Raw genomic sequence first — 18523 nt, forward strand, 5'->3', positions numbered from 1 at the left:
GAAATAATGTTCCTCAGCAGGATGAAAAGAAATTATTGGGTCACACACACACACAAGAGATGCACGCTGGGGACGGGACAGCTGGTGGGGCTGGAGGATCAGGTTCCTGTCGATGGTCAACACACACACACACACACACACACACACACACACACACACACACACACACACACACACACACACCCCCAGATCCCCCACATCTGACACAAGCAAATAATCCCACTGATACAAGAGGATGCACAATCTGCTCTGTGCCACAGCCTGGACGACACACACACACACACACACACACACACAGGCTTAGGGCACAAGCACGCTGATATTCCCTTGCACTGCACCACTGTGAACTCTTATGTAAAGATCATATCCATCAACAGGCCTAAAACAACAAGTATGCATCCTCCACAAAAAAACAATGTAGTGTGCAGAGATTCATAAACACCACACACACACACACACACACACACACACACACACACAAAATACAGACCCTCACGACAGGAATTATGAGTTCACAGATGTGAGTGTGAGACTGAATCTCACAAACCTGTCAAGAACACTACAAAGCAGGGGTTTAAACATTTTAATGCCAGTAACCCCCTAAACATTTTTTTTTTTTTTTTTTTTTTATTCTATTAAAATAAAGTAAAAATCTTTCAACAGAATAAAACAAAAATATTATTAATGATAAGATAATAATATTTTTATTTATATATATATATATATATATATATATTACCTTTCAAATAATTTGTGATTAAGCTCATGATTTCCAACCAGAAATTGCAACAATTTTTTTGTGGTTGCAACAAATAATTATACATTTAATTACACATAATTATACATAATTACATACAATTATACACAATTAAATAATTATACATTTATTCTATTAAAATATTTTTCATGTAAAAACCTGGAAAATAATGTCAATAGAATTAAATAATAATTATATTAATAATAATAATAGTAGAATATTTGTATTTATATAGTGCCTTTTCAAGCAAGTAATTTGTGTTTAATCTCATGATTTCCAAACCATGTTTAGAAAGCAGAATGAAATGGCAATAATGTCAATTTCTGTGCATTTTAAAATATTTACTTATTTAATCTGGAAAATGTTGACCAAAAAATAATTATAAAGCTATTCTTTTTTAATATTTCCTGCAATGTCAATATAATAATATATATTTTTTACCTTTCAAATAATTTGAGATTAATCTCATGATGACTATTGTTTAGAATACAGAATGAAACGGCACTTTGTGCATTTTTACTTATTTAATTATTATAAATGTGCTCTAAACACAATGAGTTGTAACAGGTAATGTCAACGTGAAGGAGAAACCATGATTTTAAATGACCCCTACCAACACTAAGACCAAACACACTCTCCACTATGATGGTGTGTGTGTCGGGGGTCGTGAGGGGCCTCCACTCAGAGAACAGCTGCTCCTACAACAAAGAGCCAGAGCCTCGTCCAATCACACGCTGAGAGCTCGTGACTGACAGATGTGAGAGGCCAATCAATCACAGCGAACAATGCAAACGTCAGAGTCTCCAGTAAACAGGCGGAGAGCGGCACCTGAACACCATCATCCCACAGGACAGAGATCACCGCTTCAACACTGAAGAGTGGAATCCAGCTGTTGAGGCTTTTAGCCAATCATCAAGCATTTTAAATGGCAAAAACCTTTGAAATGGATTATGCAGATGTAGGGATGTCACATAAATGTCTTGTACTCTAATATAATACAAAAATACAGTCAATTTGAAAATGCATGCATTTACTTTGCTTGTAGTTTTCAATTTCTGATTAATTACAGTATATGAACATTATAATGCAAAATTGTATTTAATACATTTATTAAATTTTAAAGCAAATGTTTTCAACGTTTTCTTTTCTTTTTCCATTTGCAAATATTTCTTGATTTAATAACAAACCACTAGATGTTATAAGATTTATGCTTTAAAAAAAGAACGGATTGCTACTAATGTAAGACGAAAAACTAATTAGAACATTCTATGAAAATAATTTTAATGCAATGTTGCCTGAAGTAAATGCGTCTTATTTTAAAGAATTATTATTCTTTTTATTTTTTTTACTATAAAAGAACATAAAAATGATTAATAAAATGCTTTTTTGCAGTGTTCCTGCCAGAGATTCAGTCCAGCTGAAATCTGTCATCCATAGTTACTGTCAGTAATGTTTGTCCTGGGATGAAAATGGTCGGGATTGACTCATTACTGAGGTCTAAAAAGCGAGGATCTTTCCAGCCTCAGTTTGGAAAAGAAAACAAGCATTCGGCAAAATATGTACTGAATACGGCTATTTTTAAATATGAAAAGTATGTACAATGCAACAGAACACATTTCAAACCATAGCATATCACAATGCTGTGTTACGCTGATCACATGACTTCATTACAGTCACATGACTTTGTTAATTCAGAGTGGTGTCATTTAATTTGCTTTTAGATTTCAATTTCTGAATATTTACAGTATATATGAACTATAATTTTATTAACGCTAAATATTATTTAACACATCTTGTTGTTAACACTTCATAATAAGTTTTCATTAGAGCCCGATTACAGCAACTTCCATTTGTATTACAGATATTTTGTGTAAAATTCCCAGGAAGTGACGATTTTGTTCTCTTGAAATCACTGAAATCGTTGCTTTATTTGCAAATGTTTAATGCCATATTCCAATTTTGCAAAGAGATTAAATTCACAACTTTGGAGGGAAACATAGCTAGTGTGGTGTGCTATTCCAAACACTGCCAACATGGAAAGTCCCTCATAATACAAAGACAAAGACATCGACAGTCTCCTGATTTGAGGGCTGGCACACAGGTTGATAGGAAAAGCTGCTTTAGTAACATGCTCTACTACGGTATAGCAGGGTAAACCTGTAATCGGCTCGGACCACAGATGAGGTAATGATGGGGAACAACAGAACAGTTCAGACTAAAGAAATTACTGGAAATGATTGGCCCAGTCGGATATAGTTCAAAACTAATAACCAAAACTGTAACAAAACCCTCAATGTGTTTCAAAGTTTCATATTCAATACAAATGTCAGCTAAGGTGTAATATTATTTCTAAATGAATTGATGAATCGTAGCTTTGAATCGGTTCACTGACAAAGACAGTTTGAACTGAGTCATGGAAATGAATCAAACCTTACCAACTCAAACACTGTGTTTGCTGCTGACTTTTAAATCAGAGACGCTATTAAACCAGTCACAATAATAACCAAAAAGAGAACAGAAAAAGTGCTGTTTAAATGCTTCATTCATTATTAGTATAAAGGCTCAGCCTTCAGGAAACATGATGATCAAATAAAGTCATTGCAATGTTGTTTATATCAAATACTGCTATTCCTAACGTCTGTCAATGTTCATCAAAATATGATGATCCAACAGTATTCTGAGCCTTCAAATGGAAATCACTGACATCTATTACACACACACACACGTTACCTGTCCCTGCATGCGTGTCCTGAGCTGTGCTGATCCTGCTCTGGGTTTACTCCGGGTGGGGATCAGAGCCTGCAGTTATTCCTCCTCTGGGATGCTAATGCTGCGGTTTACTCAGAGCTGAAATCATAAGAGTACACAGGGACATGAGTGGCCTAAATACATGTGCTTTAGTGCGCTCTGCAGTCTGACGTCGAGGAGCTTCAGCGTGAGCAGGGGAGGATGCTGGGAACAAACGCTTCTCTCATGGTGCCAATCATTTTAGATCACCATAACATACATATTGTAGTCTTCTTTTAACAGTATAGTCAGAGGAAAAACTGTTTAGATTTTGATTACTATGCAATATAAAACACACACCAACAAATTTCTGTTATTATTGTATATTTAAATATTATAGTACTAAAAAAGATTCAAAGATTCATCTAACGGTGATTCAGGTGTTGATTTGGTAGCGTCTGTAACTGATTCAGTGCAAAGATTCATCAAACGGTGATTCAGGTGTTGATTCGGTAACATCTGTAACTGACTCAGTGCAAAGATTCATCTAACGGTGATTCAGGTGTTGATTTGGTAACATCTGTAACTGACTCAGTGCAAAGATTCATCTAACGGTGATTCAGGTGTTGATTTGGTAACATCTGTAACTGACTCAGTGCAAAGATTCATCTAACGGTGATTCAGGTGTAGATTCGGTAGCATCTGTAACTGATTCAGTGCAAAGATTCATCAAACGGTGATTCAGGTGTTGATTCGGTAACATCTGTAACTGACTCAGTGCAAAGATTCATCTAACGGTGATTCAGGTGTAGATTCGGTAACATCTGTAACTGATTCAGTGCAAAGATTCATCTAACGGTGATTCAGGTGTAGATTCGGTAACATCTGTAACTGATTCAGTGCAAAGATTCATCTAACGGTGATTCAGGTGTAGATTCGGTAACATCTGTAACTGATTCAGTGCAAAGATTCATCTAACAGTGATTCAGGTGTAGATTCGGTAGCATCTGTCTGTAACTGACTCAGTGCAAAGATTCATCTAACAGTGATTCAGGTGTAGATTCGGTAGCATCTGTCTGTAACTGATTCAGTGCAAAGATTCATCTAACGGTTTCAAATCAGATCTTTTTGAACGATTCATTAAAAGAACCGGCTCATCAGAATCACGTTTTCTTGAATCAGACCACAATGTTCACTCTGTATGTTTTTGATTCACTCAAAAGAACTCTCTCACAGAAGTGTAAGTGTGATCATGCACAGGATAGTCATACTGGATGAAGTTTAGTTCTTAACAGAAAACCCGTGGGCAAATCAGCACCTCTCTCCTCCTACACACACTCACACAAACTCATTCATTTCGCAGGGGGAGCGATTGTTAAGAACAGTGAGTGTAAATCCTGCAAATACGGCTGGTGGTTTGTGGGAGTATGAGGTGAGTCATAATAACACTGATGCAGCAGCCGGCTAAAAAAAGACTGCGGAGACGGGAGGAATACACACACACACACACACACCGTGATGCCGTGCATCAGGCCGACGTCACAGCGCCGCAGGGCCCATGATCTCAGGAGACTCGGAGCCCCGGGGAGCCGGCATCACGCGGACCCACTCCAAACGTGTTTGATAAAGAGACGCTGAGGCTGACATCCGAAGTGTTTTTTTTTTTTTTTAAGGCTTCATTAAAAAGTTATAAGCCATGAACAGAACCAATCAGCAATGAGGAGAATCACAATTACAACTACAAACTTTGATTTGAAGCAAAAAAAGAGTTGAATACAGAAAGACAAAGGCACAAGACTGTGTACTTATTGAAAACCATCCACTACAAACATAATTCACTCTCTATGCATGGACGGACGGACGGACGCATGCATGCATGGATGGATGGATGGATGGATGGATGCATCCATGTATGGATGGATGTATGGACGGATGTATACATGTATGGATGGACGTATGGACGGATGTATGTATGGATGGATGGACGGACGGATGCATGCATGTATGTATGGACGGATGTATGGATGTATGGATATATGGATGCATGTATGTATGGATGCATGTATGGACGGATGGATGGACGGATGGATGGATGGACGACATGCGTAATGTTTTGCAAATGTTTATCTTTGCCTAAACAACTTCATCAGTTTGTAGGAAATGTTTTTTTTAAGTGTATTTCCCCATTCATTCTTCATGCAAAATATGCATATAAATACAAATATTTAAGTTTGAGAGCATTTCGTAATTCAAAGGTACTTTTGCCACGATTCTCTGATTGGTAGAGGTTTCTCTGCAGAATTATGGGTAATGTAGTTTTTCCACCAGGAAGTCCACTGTTAAATTGTATTATAAAAAAAAATAAAAAAAATAATGTGTTCAAATAACACAGATTGATGGCTGAATCAAAAGCATATACCATCGATTAACAGCCGTATAGCTCACAGAAGGTCTGTCTTTAATGATTTATAAGTTATCGTTCAAATCAATTCCCCTAGGAAGAATTTAAATGGGATTTTTACTTCCAGACCTCGACTCGATTAAAACACTTTACGGACACAGAAAGAAGCAAAGAATTGCAAGATTGAAAAGAGGAGCAAGAAAAACGCTTCAGCTCAAAGACAAAGATCCCAGAGCGACAACAGAGGACAGGAGAAGAGCGACTCCACCAGCTGATGCTCCACAGCAGGAACTAAAGCCATGAAGATGATGACGCACATTACAGGAGACTGACCCTTATAACGACAGTCACGACACGACTCAAGATTACTGGCACTTCCAGCTCTTTTCTCTCAGCCCCCGCCCCCACGCTTTTAAAGCTCTGACACATAATCAATACTTTACATTGGCACTTCCATTAGCTGCTGCGGACTACACACACACACACACACACACACACACACACACACACACACACACACACACACACACACACACACACACACACACACACACACACACACACACACACACACACACACACACACACACACACACACACACACACACACACACACACACACACACACACACACACACACACACACACACACACACACACACACACACACACACACACACACACACACACACACACACACACACACACACACACACACACACACACACACACACACACACACAGCAAAACCAGCAGCAGCCTTGCGTTATACTCCATCTTTACAACCGGCTGAAGAAGCTCTTCTATTAGTCTATATGAGCAGTTTCTCTCTCCCTCTCTCTAAACCTCTGGCGACCAGCGTGAGGTTATATAAACATGCTTAGAAACAAACTGAGCTGCTCTCCTCTATTGCATCTGGGTTACAGACATGATTTCACAATATAACAGAAACATCACAAACAAAAAGACAAATAGAGGACTAGGCTGTATGACAGTCTGTGTGTGCATGTGTGTATATACATTTTTTATATATACATTTTTTTATATATATCGCAATTAATCGCATCCAAAATAAAAGTTTGTGTTCACATAATATATGTGTGTGTACTGTGCATCATTATTTTGTATATATAAAAACACACATGGCATGCATATATTTAAGAAAAATTTGCTTAAATATACTGTGTGTGTGTGTGTATATATATATATATATATATATATATATATATATATATATATATATATATATATATATATATAATAAAATCGGTGTTGGCGAAAAAAAGTTTCATTTATATATAATACAAACATATACATATATATGTTTGTATTATATATAAATAAAACTTTTTTTCTTAACTATATACATGCATGTGAGTTTTTATACAAAATAATTATGCACAGTACACACACATATTATGTGAACACAAACTTTTATTTTGGATGCGATTAATCATTTCACAGCCTTAATATATATATTAAAAACATTTTTTTTTGCAAATAAATAAATAATTATTTTTTTATTTTTATTTCTTTATATATATATATATATATATATATATATATATATATATATATATATATATATATATATATATATATATATATATATATATATATATACATTTTACGGTTTTAGCATAAACAGGCAGTTATGACACCAAAATTTTAGATACCAGTGAAAATTCACAATTCTCAATTCCATTTTCAATACCACAGTGTAAACTACCAGCCTACTAATATACATTTAAAACATTATTAAAGACAAGTAAAAGTCCTTTTCAGGTGGACATTGAATAAAGTAATCAAATGTAAAAATAACAGTGGATAGTCTTCACTGTATAAATTAAACATGGAATAATCCTTATTAAAGTTACAAAAGTTATTCAGCCAAGAGCAGGGAGTGATTTTTTCTTTGTCCTTTGTTGTTTGATTAACATTAAAAACACAGACATCAGGAATATTAGGCTACTGTCACTTTAAGGCTACGTTTACACAAGTGCGTTTCCCCTGATTGGGTCATCTGGATCATTACACACCCTTCCATGATTCGACAAGCCCCTATCACATGACCGTTACCCAACCAGAACACGACAATAACAGAGCCGCCTCGACGACAGTGTGAACAAACACATGGAGAAGGAACTGCAAGCTTTGCTGAGTTTGTAGTCCTTTTTTAGCAGCCATTGTGCAGTTAAACTCTTCTAGAGCAATCAGCAACTGCTCACACTTGTACGCACATGCCCAGTGTGCATGAATGGTCATGTGACGTGTTTTCGCTTGTATAGTGTGGACCGAGATCTTTTCTGAAACGCAGTGGAAATGTCAGTATGGACTAGGATCGTTTTCATTTTAAAATGCTGTGTTTAAACGAAAACGCACAAGTATAAACGTAGCCATTAAGACATAACGGATCTAATGCTAATACACAGGCATTGTATTTCTCGGTTTACACTCACTTAAGACACAAAAGACTATGTTTACTAGGATACTCGCCAAGACAGGCCTTTTTTTTAAACATATTTTTGTGTGAATTTGTAATTTAAGCGCAAGAAGATGTGAAAAAGAACTCAATTCAGTATTTGTGCACGCGCGCACGCTATCTGAGACGTGGCTTTCTGCGCGCACGCTTTGGATGTACATACAAAACACAGCGAGATTGAGTTCCCGTTCGCGGCTTCTTGGCTTGAATATTTAAATTGGCAATGATTAAACTTTCGTGGCGATGCAGCGCACGTCAACTGTCCAGAGAGTCGTTCACATTTGTTCACGTTCTCATAATTGCATTGTTAAAATTCATAAAAATGTTACCGGCCAAAGGCTTTCAAACACTCGCCTACACCAATTTTTACTTGCATTTGGTGCTTGACGAGTGTTAAAAATTAGGCCCTGCAATAATATAATATAATATAATATAATACAAAATTGGTTACTTAGAGCTATTATTAGCATTACAAATTAATTATATTTAAATTAACCATTAAATGTTACTGGTATTGGTACCGACTACAGAAACTTTGGTATCATGACATTCAAAATGAGGAAGAAGTTCAATTATAACGTGAACTATAGTTGTTTACGGCACTACAGTAACTTAAAGCATTAAAGCAGAAGGTGTGTGAATATTGACTATTTTACAACAGGTTCAAATGCGGCTCAGAATGTACAGTCGGAACAATCAGTTTCATTACTTATCTTTTGGCTCGCATCCATCAAGTTCCAAATAAAGAGACCATTTAATTCATTAGCATTTAAACAGGTATTATCATGCGATTAATATGTAAATCCGATCCATTTTAGTTGAAATTTCAAGCAAAAAATGACTATATTGTGATAAACACACACATACTGTGATCTAAAATTACTCAGTGTAATTAAAGATCTCAATCTGGACAAAAGGCAACACAAAAGAAGCGGAAAGAGACGCAGTTTTAAAATGTATGACATGCGATTCCCTTGAGAGAAGTCATTAAGTTACATATGCATACGTGCGTGTGAGTGTGTGTGTGTGTGTGTGTGTGTGTGTGTGTGTGTGTAGCGTGTATCCCTGTTGGCTGCTCCGTCTGTCCTTCAACAGAGGGCGGCAAGAGAAGAATCGCCGCATCAAACACGAGACAAATATAGATCATACGCACACCAACACACACTCACTCAAGTTACTCATCTTCAACTCTACAGCCATCGGAAAGCATGTATACTTAAAGAAGACACAAACAGGGACAGCAAATACATACACACAGGACGGAGGAAAAGAAAAACACTGAAGCGTAACACAAGCATGCAAACGCAGAGCTGCAGTGGATTACTCACAGCTGACGGAGCTGCCATACATGATCCTCCTTCAGCAGAGAAACAGCTGAAACCAGCCCGATGTGTGAGTGAGTGAGAGAGAGAGAGAGAGAGAGAGCGAGAGAGAGAGAGAGAGAGAGAGAGAGAGAGAGAGAGAGAGAGAGAGAGCGAGAGAGAGCGAGAGAGAGCGAGAGAGAGCGAGAGAGAGAGAGAGAGAGAGAGCGAGAGAGAGCGAGAGAGAGCGAGAGAGAGAGAGAGTGGGCGACTGCTCACGTCACACTTTTCATGAATGAAGGGGCCGGATGACGCAGGCACGATGCAGAGAGCCTGATCACACACACACACACACACACACACACACACACACACACACACGGGCAGAATGCGGAAGCGGAACAGACGAGGGAATGATTTCAAAACACGGGAGACTAATGCATGTGGCGCACCATCCTAAATAAAGAGGTCACATCGTGCGTTGTTTTAGTAAATAAGACTTTTAGTCCATATCTGTTATCTTTGAGCTCATTATATCTATGCTAGCATATTTATGAAAATTAACTGATGCACACAGTCTTTTTCTTCTCCTATGAAAACAGAACAAGAACACTGATGACATCAGCTTGCACTCAGAGGCACATTTACATTTTTATCCAATCAAATGCTCTCTAGGGGAAAAATGTCCCTCTGTCTACATAAACATAACCTACTATTCATATAATACAAAAAGCTGCCAACTCTTCATTAAGTCCAGGCACAACTTCCCATTTCAATAATGAAAAGTGAAAGCAAAAATGAAAAAGCTTCAGCAAAAAACACAATAAACCATAAAAAAAAAAAAAAAAATTATATATTTATATAATAATAATAAAATAAATAAATAAATATATATGTTTTTAACGTTTTATTATTTATATTAATAATAATAATAATAATAATAATATTATATAACTGATATTATAAATATTTATTATTCACTATTATAAGCATAAACTTGAAAGGTTTATTCAATTAAAGCATTAATATACTGTAGAAGGCTAATAACAGCTGCTGATAAAACTAAAACTAATGGCCATATAATACGAAAAAAAGCAACAATCTCCTCCTTTAAGTCCAGTCTCAACGTCATATTTTATTTTTATTGATTTTATTTAGATTTAAAAGCACAGATTTAATTCTTTGTAAACAGGCACAGGCCACTTGCAAAACTAAACCGTGAAAACAACATTTTGTTTCTCATATATTCATTGTGGTGAATGTAAATAGGCTAGATATATTTTTCACTGAGGTAAACGTGTCTTTAGCAGAATCATCAGTCATCAATGATGCTCAGACAATCATTATAACTCAATTTCTTCCATGCAAATGTAATGCTATGGATCAAAGCATCTGCTAAATGAAAAAATGTAAATGTAAATATTGCAGATCCTGCTAAGATGACCAGACAGCTGGTGAATATCTGCTATTGCTCCGCTGAAGCCAGTTTCTCCTCACATTTGGCACTTGGCGAGTGTTAATTTTGGAACCCAAGTGTGTATGTGTGAACATATGTTTGGCTGGAGAGTGAGTGTGTGTGTGTGTGTGTGTGTGTTCTCGTTCACCTCTGTACGTATTCAGCATGTGACTAACTGAGTTCTGATGTGGATTTGTGCATTTGCTGCTATTTTAAACCAAACCCACTGCCTATAAACACACATTAAGACTCTTTCAAACAAAATCCAGACAAATAACTCTCCAAACTGACATTAGCATCACCCCCGATTCTGTATTTAAAGGGGTGGTTGATTATGATTTCACTTTTCTAACTTTAGTTAGTGTGTAATGTTGCTGTTTGAGCATAAACAACATCTGCAAAGTTACAACGCTCAAAGTTCAAAGCAAAGGGAGATATTTGCTTTTACAGAAATCTCTTGTTAAGGACTACAACAAACGGCTGGTAGAGACTACACCACATTAGTGACATCACCAACCCTAGAATTTACATAAACCCCGCCCCCTGAACATGATTTATAGATTATCAAGACAGAATATGCTAATCAATGACTAGAAGATAACTACACATCAGCTACATAAACTCATCAACTAACCATTCAGAAATGTCCTGTTGCTTCGACATGTTGTCACTTCTTCTTGAGTCTCTCCATCATTGTCTGACTCCGGTTTGAACATAAAAGGCTAAACGTTTTTGAAATTTTCAATGTGTGTGTGAGGTAAAATGACACAAGCTGTTGAAGCTCCGCCCCCTGTGCCGGGAGCAGCAGCTCATTTGCATTTAAAGGGACAGACACAAAGTCTCACCCTCAAAAAGTGACAATTTTAACATGCTATATAAAAATATCTGTGGTGTATTTTGAGCTAAAACTTCACACACACACTCTGGGGACATCAGAGACTTATTTTACATCTTATGAAAGGGCATTATACCACCCCCCTTTAAGGAACCAGCAGACAAACGCTCTCACTGAAGTTGTATAAAGCGCATATTTGGCCTAATTCCACAGATGGTAATTCATGTCGGCTCAGTGAATGTCATGACGGCACACGAGGAGAGTTCAGCCCTTTCCCAACACGTCCTCCAGAACACTGCTGGGAAACAAACGTGAAGGGGAATTATTCTGTCTCAATCTCGCTATAATAAAACGCTGTTTACAACTCAGAAGCAGAGGCAGCCTTTGCTATGTTTCACCTCGCAACAGAAGGAGCCTCCGCTTGTGCTCGAAAAAGAGCGCATCACGCAGCCCACACACACCAGCGGTGGAAGTTAACGGGGGCTTGGCACAAAAATGCCACCGAAATTAATAATAATGCTTCCAAAAACCAAGATATGGTGCAAAATTTTTTTTGTTTTTAATATTTATATGCAATATCACACAAGCAAAAGTGCTGTATTCCCGAATATCAGCACGTTTGCAAATGTGATGTTGATTTTATACAACAATTCAATAAACAATAAGGGTTAGACTTCATTTTACGGTGTCATTGTTAGTGTAATTGTAAGTACTGAGTAATATTAAGCAACTACATGTACTTACTATAGGGTTCGGGTAGGATTAGGGTTTGGTTGAGGATTAGTTGCATGTAATTATGCATAATTTACTGTTATTGCAATTGTAAGGACATGTGACATATGTAACAAGGACACTGTAAAATAAAGTGTGACCACAATAAGTTAATAGGCTATTACACAAAATTGTCTGTTTCTTATGGAAGCTTGTTTCCACCACAGAATAAAAAAAGCAAAATGGTGACTATCTTGCAATTGTCTTTTTCTCTCTCAAAATTGCTTGATATAAACTCACAATTACAAGTTATAAAGTCATAATTGCGAGATATAAACTCGCAATTTTGAGAATTTTAAAAATAAATATTTTTTGAGTTTATATCACGCAATTCTGACTCGTAATTATCTTTTAAATTGTTTTATTCCATGACAGAAACAAGCTTCCCTAGTTGTTCCTCTATTTTGCCAGTGAAAACATTCATTGCGTGTCTATGAGCAACACGGTTTCAGTTTCGTTACCGAATAAATCACAGTTTTTGAACGAATCGTTCAAATGAATCAACGACTCACTTCTGCTTTGTCCCTGGATGAATCAGCCATTTTTGAACGAATCGTTTGACTGAATGATTCAATGAATAATTCATCAAGACACTCATTTGGGCGCTTTTAGTATTTCATTGAACGCTGTTTTTGCATTCGGTCATGATTGTAACGATAGTTCTGGTTAACAATAATGCGTTTATAAATAGACTATTAAGGGTGAACAGTATTTGCAGTCGCATTGCATACAATGTTTTTGTCCGTCTGGTTTTCCTCTGCAATCCAGAAGAGCCACGAGCTTCGGTGTAAAGTTACGCCTGTCGCTGCAAGCATCATGCAGATTGTCCTGTAATCACTGGCTGTTCTACGAAAGGTCAGCAGAACACCATGTCAAGACATCCAGAGCCAGACCCACACACTAAAATTGATTTAAGTGCGATATTTCATTAATGTAACAGCATTCATCCATTTATGTAATTTACTTTAGCACAGGGGTCACCAAACTTTCCCATTCCAGGACTCACCTAAACAAGTTCAATCCCAAGACCCACAAGAGATTACAAAACATTGGCATTACTGCAATCTTAATCATACATTTGATATGACAGAACTATCATTTTATTTTATAGTACAAATGTGAAATATCAAAACTCTTAATTTCATCATTTAGAGACGTTAGGGTGGATGAAATATGTCCATAAAAACTTGAAACATGCTCATTCTGGTCCGGATATGAACTGTAACCTGCGCTGCGAGTGTTGTGAAAGCTAAAAAATAATACACTTAGACTCAAATTTCCTCTCGCTCTTGTTATATGTAGTAAAAGAGTTTGGTAGGTAAAACTAAATATCACTCCAGTCCACGATAATGCAAGTGCTCTCTAAACTGAAATACTTGATCACAACACAGAAGTAACAGAACAACAGAAACTTCGACCTCAGCCTGTGTTACAGCAAAGCATGCTGGGTACGCATAAATTCCCAGCATGCCGTGCAAAGATAAAAGCAGCATGTAGAGCCGCATTAGACATCATATACACTCAAAAAAAGTGACTTTTGCTGCTTGTTCAATTTAGTTCATTAAATTAGCGAATGCAATTCTTGAATATCGTGACAACTTGATTTCATTGCATGCAATCAGATTTGTCGTCACTCGATGCAACTGGACGCAGAAAACCGTTCCAGACCAACACGGTTAAACTGATGCAAACACATTTTACTAACATTGTCCATGTAATTTAGTAATCTTAAAAAATTAAAAATAAAAATAATAATAATAATTTTTAAAACAACATAGTAAATATGTTATATATATATAGTAATAATATAGAATTGTTAAAGTAACTAAAGCATCAGAGACATACTCAGCTCAGCTTTTTTGCATCATTTTTTATCTAGTACATAAACTGAATAGAAAAGATGTAAAGACAAATTATTATTTTTTTATTAAAAAAAAAAAATTTCTGCACATGGAAAAAAATTCCTCAATTTTAAGTTTATTCATCATTTTTGTGTGTATAACATATGCTGCACATTATTAACAATAAAAGGTCCTGGTTTTTACCTCCAGAGAAGTTGACGCTCATTTCCTGAGGTGTTTCTGATGCCGAGCGCAGTGTACCTCCTCTTCTCTTCGCACCTGTGAATAATAAATACACACGGGTCAGAGTGTAGAGGTCACGGGGTCAGTAATCAGACTCTTTGATCGCACTTTCCGAAGGAAAAATCAAAAGCTGAGCCAGAGTGTGTGTGCATGAGAAGTGTTGACCTGAACGTCTGCTGGGGAATCCCAGACCGAACCATGGGTTAATGTTTAACAGGGAACGCTGAAATATCACGAGAGCCATCGAAAACAAGACAGCAAAAGCCTGAGACGAGAGACACACACTTCCTAAACACAAGCATTTGTATGCAGACAGAATCTCTCCAAGTGAAGTCAATTATTTAGAGGATAACGTGTGAAAATATCCTCCGTTACCGTGATCGCATTTAAAAATTCAGCAGTTTTACAGCTCAAAATCACTCTTCCAAAACAAGGACAACATGCACTGCATCAAGTTTGGGAGATGTTTTGTGCAGCTCATTGTGATCAGGGTTTAGAGCTTACATCTTTTACAAGTGACCCATATATCCCATATCTGCATTTACAGTGTAAACTTGGCGAATCAACCCAAGGTAGATGTACTGACATGGAAAAGCTCAGGCTGAAAAGGAACTAAAAATGGTGTGATTTGCAATGATAAATACTAACTTTTGCTTTAAAGGTCAGCAAAACATTGGGATGAGCCTTTGTCCTCCACTGGACCACTGAAAGAGTCATGTGACCATCGACGGGAATATCCGATCGGTCCGCTAGCATGGCGGACGCAAATGCAATTTCTAGTTTCCACGTATGAATGAGGCCTGAAACTGATCTGAGAATATCAGGATCCATGTACTTTTTTCCTGCTTTCCTGGGTCATATCCGTGAGGAAAAAGAAAAGAAAAAAAGAATTGGGTCACTTGAGCCATGTAATGTAAATGCAGCCAAAGAGATGGAAAATGTTTCCTGACGTCATTCCCCATTAAAGATTAAAGACAGAAGAGATTTATTCGATGTTATAAAACTGTGCTGTAATGTTTTCAATAAATAAGTCTTAATAAAAAAAAAAAATCTAATAATAATAAATTAATAAAACAATAAAATAAAAATTTTGAATTTATCTGTTCTGATTTTGTCGTCAAAATAACATTAAGCAACACTGCAATTTTAGAATGTGTATTAGTTAATTTTGTATAACAATTATATATATATATAGATATAGTGTGTGTGTGTGTGTGTGTGTGTGTGTGTGTGTGTGTGTGTGTATATATATATAATGTATGAGCTGGAATTTATTTTATCACTATTATTCTCTCTTATTAGATGATGTTGTTTGTTGCTGTCATTTGTAAAACATGTTATTGCATTGACAGTTGGCAGGTTGTTTATTTAGTATTAAAGAAAAATTAATTCAAGTATTGTAATTTTAAATTGGTGATTTTTAAGGGAGTGGGGAAATCTGCTCTTGACGTTTTGAATTGTGAGGTTCAGGTGGCACACGGATGGAAATAAAGGAGGAGTATTTTGTGGGAGTCAGGACACTAAAGGGATCAACTAATGAACAGCTGCTCGTGTCTGGATCATTAAATGTCAAACCTCTGGGGTGTGTGTGTGTGTGTGTGTCTGCTCATGAAAGGGGGGGATGTGGCGTGTCAAACGAGTCCCACCTCCTCAAACACACCCTGCAGGAACCAGGACAAAGACCCGTCGCTTTACACCCCATTCTGCCCAATTAAAGCGTCACACAACATGAAAGAGACACACTTCACGCTCGACTGACGCCAGTCTCAGATATTATCTCTGGAATTGTAAATGAAGATTAAAAACATTTTGTTAAATGAGGTTCACATCTGCCCTAAAGTGTGACTCTAATGAAGAAACGTCTCATGTCGCCCCAAAATCTAAAGACGGAAATGAGAAATTTTATTTGGTCTAAGAGAAAATACAGCGTAATTCTAGGATAATTATGAGACATTATGACATTCAGCACACAAGTTACATTCTCATTACAATAAAGCGAAACATTTTTATTTCAATACTGCAATTGAGTATAATTCTAAATTTTTTTAAATTAAAATCAGCATTAATTTAGAGCAACAAATACGACCAGAATGTCAATTTTTTTTTTTTTTTTTTTTTTTTTGAGAAAATGTGCACAAAAATCATATTACAATGCAAACAAAATCTTAATGGTCTTAAAATAATTACTTTAACATTAAACACAAACAATAAAACATTTTCCATGTCGGGCAGGAAATCCAAACGTTGGCCTATCACTCATCGACCTCAGACGTGGATCATCATCTGAAGCGCGTAATACTAGCAGATTCTACATGGTCACTCGCGCTAATGCTAACCTGGATAAATGTGCGCTATTATATCCAAGTGTTCATGCGGAGTGTGGAAGCTGTATTAGCACCGCGTTCACTTTATGATGTTCAACCTAACGTGCTTTTCTCTCTATAACTGCGTCCGTTAGATGACGAGTCAGTGTCGCAACTCTCCATCCATTCAGGCTTTAATATTTCTCTGCAAATTAGAACAATTAGCAATGTCAAGTCATCTTCATTTATATAGCGCTTTTAACAATGTAGACTGTTCCAAAGCGGCTTTACAGTGTTACAATGTTACATATATCATATTCTTTCTCAGCTCTAAAACTCAAACCATTTTCCGATGCCACTCCCCAGTATATATGCATGTATATACACAAACAATTAAGTAATTAAATAAACATCATACACATGCTTGCTACTAGTCAACTAATGGCAATAAATCAATGACTACTAGTCTAATAGCCCTAGTAAAAAATATTGTTCAGTTTTTCCCCAAAACTACAAATGCAACACATTCTGACACACACACACATCCCTGTCATTTACATTTTGGCGGGTCCTGTTTATAAATTAATCATGAACCTTATGTTAATTACTTCTTAAACGCATGCATAACTACTTCTGAGGATGTGCTAATGATGCTGGAGCAACTTAATTATGATTTTTTCTAATAAGTTTACCATAATTTAACAGTCCTCGCTTCATTAGTTTCCCCTCTGACACCAAAACAACTGAAAATACTGACAGCAAACCGGCGAAGCAAAGACATCTCACAGCGGATTCAGATTCTGAGCGCTTTATTGCCATTTGTATTATTATGGTAGTTTCACTGAACACTGTTGGACTGAACATGGATGAATATCAGACTCAGACTTACATTACAAGACGAGCACAAATGGAATAATAATAAATACAATTATCTATTCTAAAATGATAATTTTTAGTCGTTAAATTTGCAGTCTCTTAACAACAAAATCAACGTTCTACCAATTACAGTATCCAGCAATAAATGAATAAATAAAAATAAAATACAATAAAAAATTACAAAATAAATAACTGGCTGATAAATATTTGTGGTGTGTGCCAAAATATTTTGACAATAGTATTTGATGATAGATGGCTAATATAAGTCACCACAGGATGAACTACACAACGCTGATATTTTAGCATTAACTATAGTCATATTTGCTTGTAAAGGCTACTCTATAAAGCTGATCATCTGTTTAAAAGATGGTGCGGATTAATAATTATATGAAAATAAACAAGGATATATGCGTCCGTCATGTTAGAAGCGGGTCGTGAGTGATGTTGAACTTTGACTGACACACAGGAGTGTTTGCTTAGCAAGCTCGTCCTGTTTAACACATCTGAGCACATTCCAAAGTCCATGCTAA

General features: G+C 36.5%; 1 protein-coding gene across 4 annotated transcripts in view; it reads right to left on the reverse strand.

Moving 5' to 3' along the window:
• The window catches only part of map3k13 (mitogen-activated protein kinase kinase kinase 13), a 57895-nt gene that overhangs the window by 24501 nt on the left and 14871 nt on the right, over positions 1 to 18523 (reverse strand). For 2 of the 4 annotated variants that reach the window (XM_082174639.1, XM_082174636.1), the window contains exons 2-3: positions 14776 to 14850; positions 3488 to 3604 (exon numbers count right to left, since the gene is read on the reverse strand). The gene's annotated coding sequence lies outside the window, so the exon portion shown is untranslated. Of the gene's footprint in view, positions 1 to 3487; positions 3605 to 9695; positions 10452 to 14775; positions 14851 to 18523 lie in introns of those variants that run through there. The other 2 variants (XM_082174637.1, XM_082174638.1) reach the window with 2 other exon arrangements.

This window comes from Leuciscus leuciscus, assembly GCF_965113295.1.
Source record: "Leuciscus leuciscus genome assembly, chromosome: 7".
Lineage (NCBI taxonomy): Eukaryota > Metazoa > Chordata > Actinopteri > Cypriniformes > Leuciscidae > Leuciscus > Leuciscus leuciscus.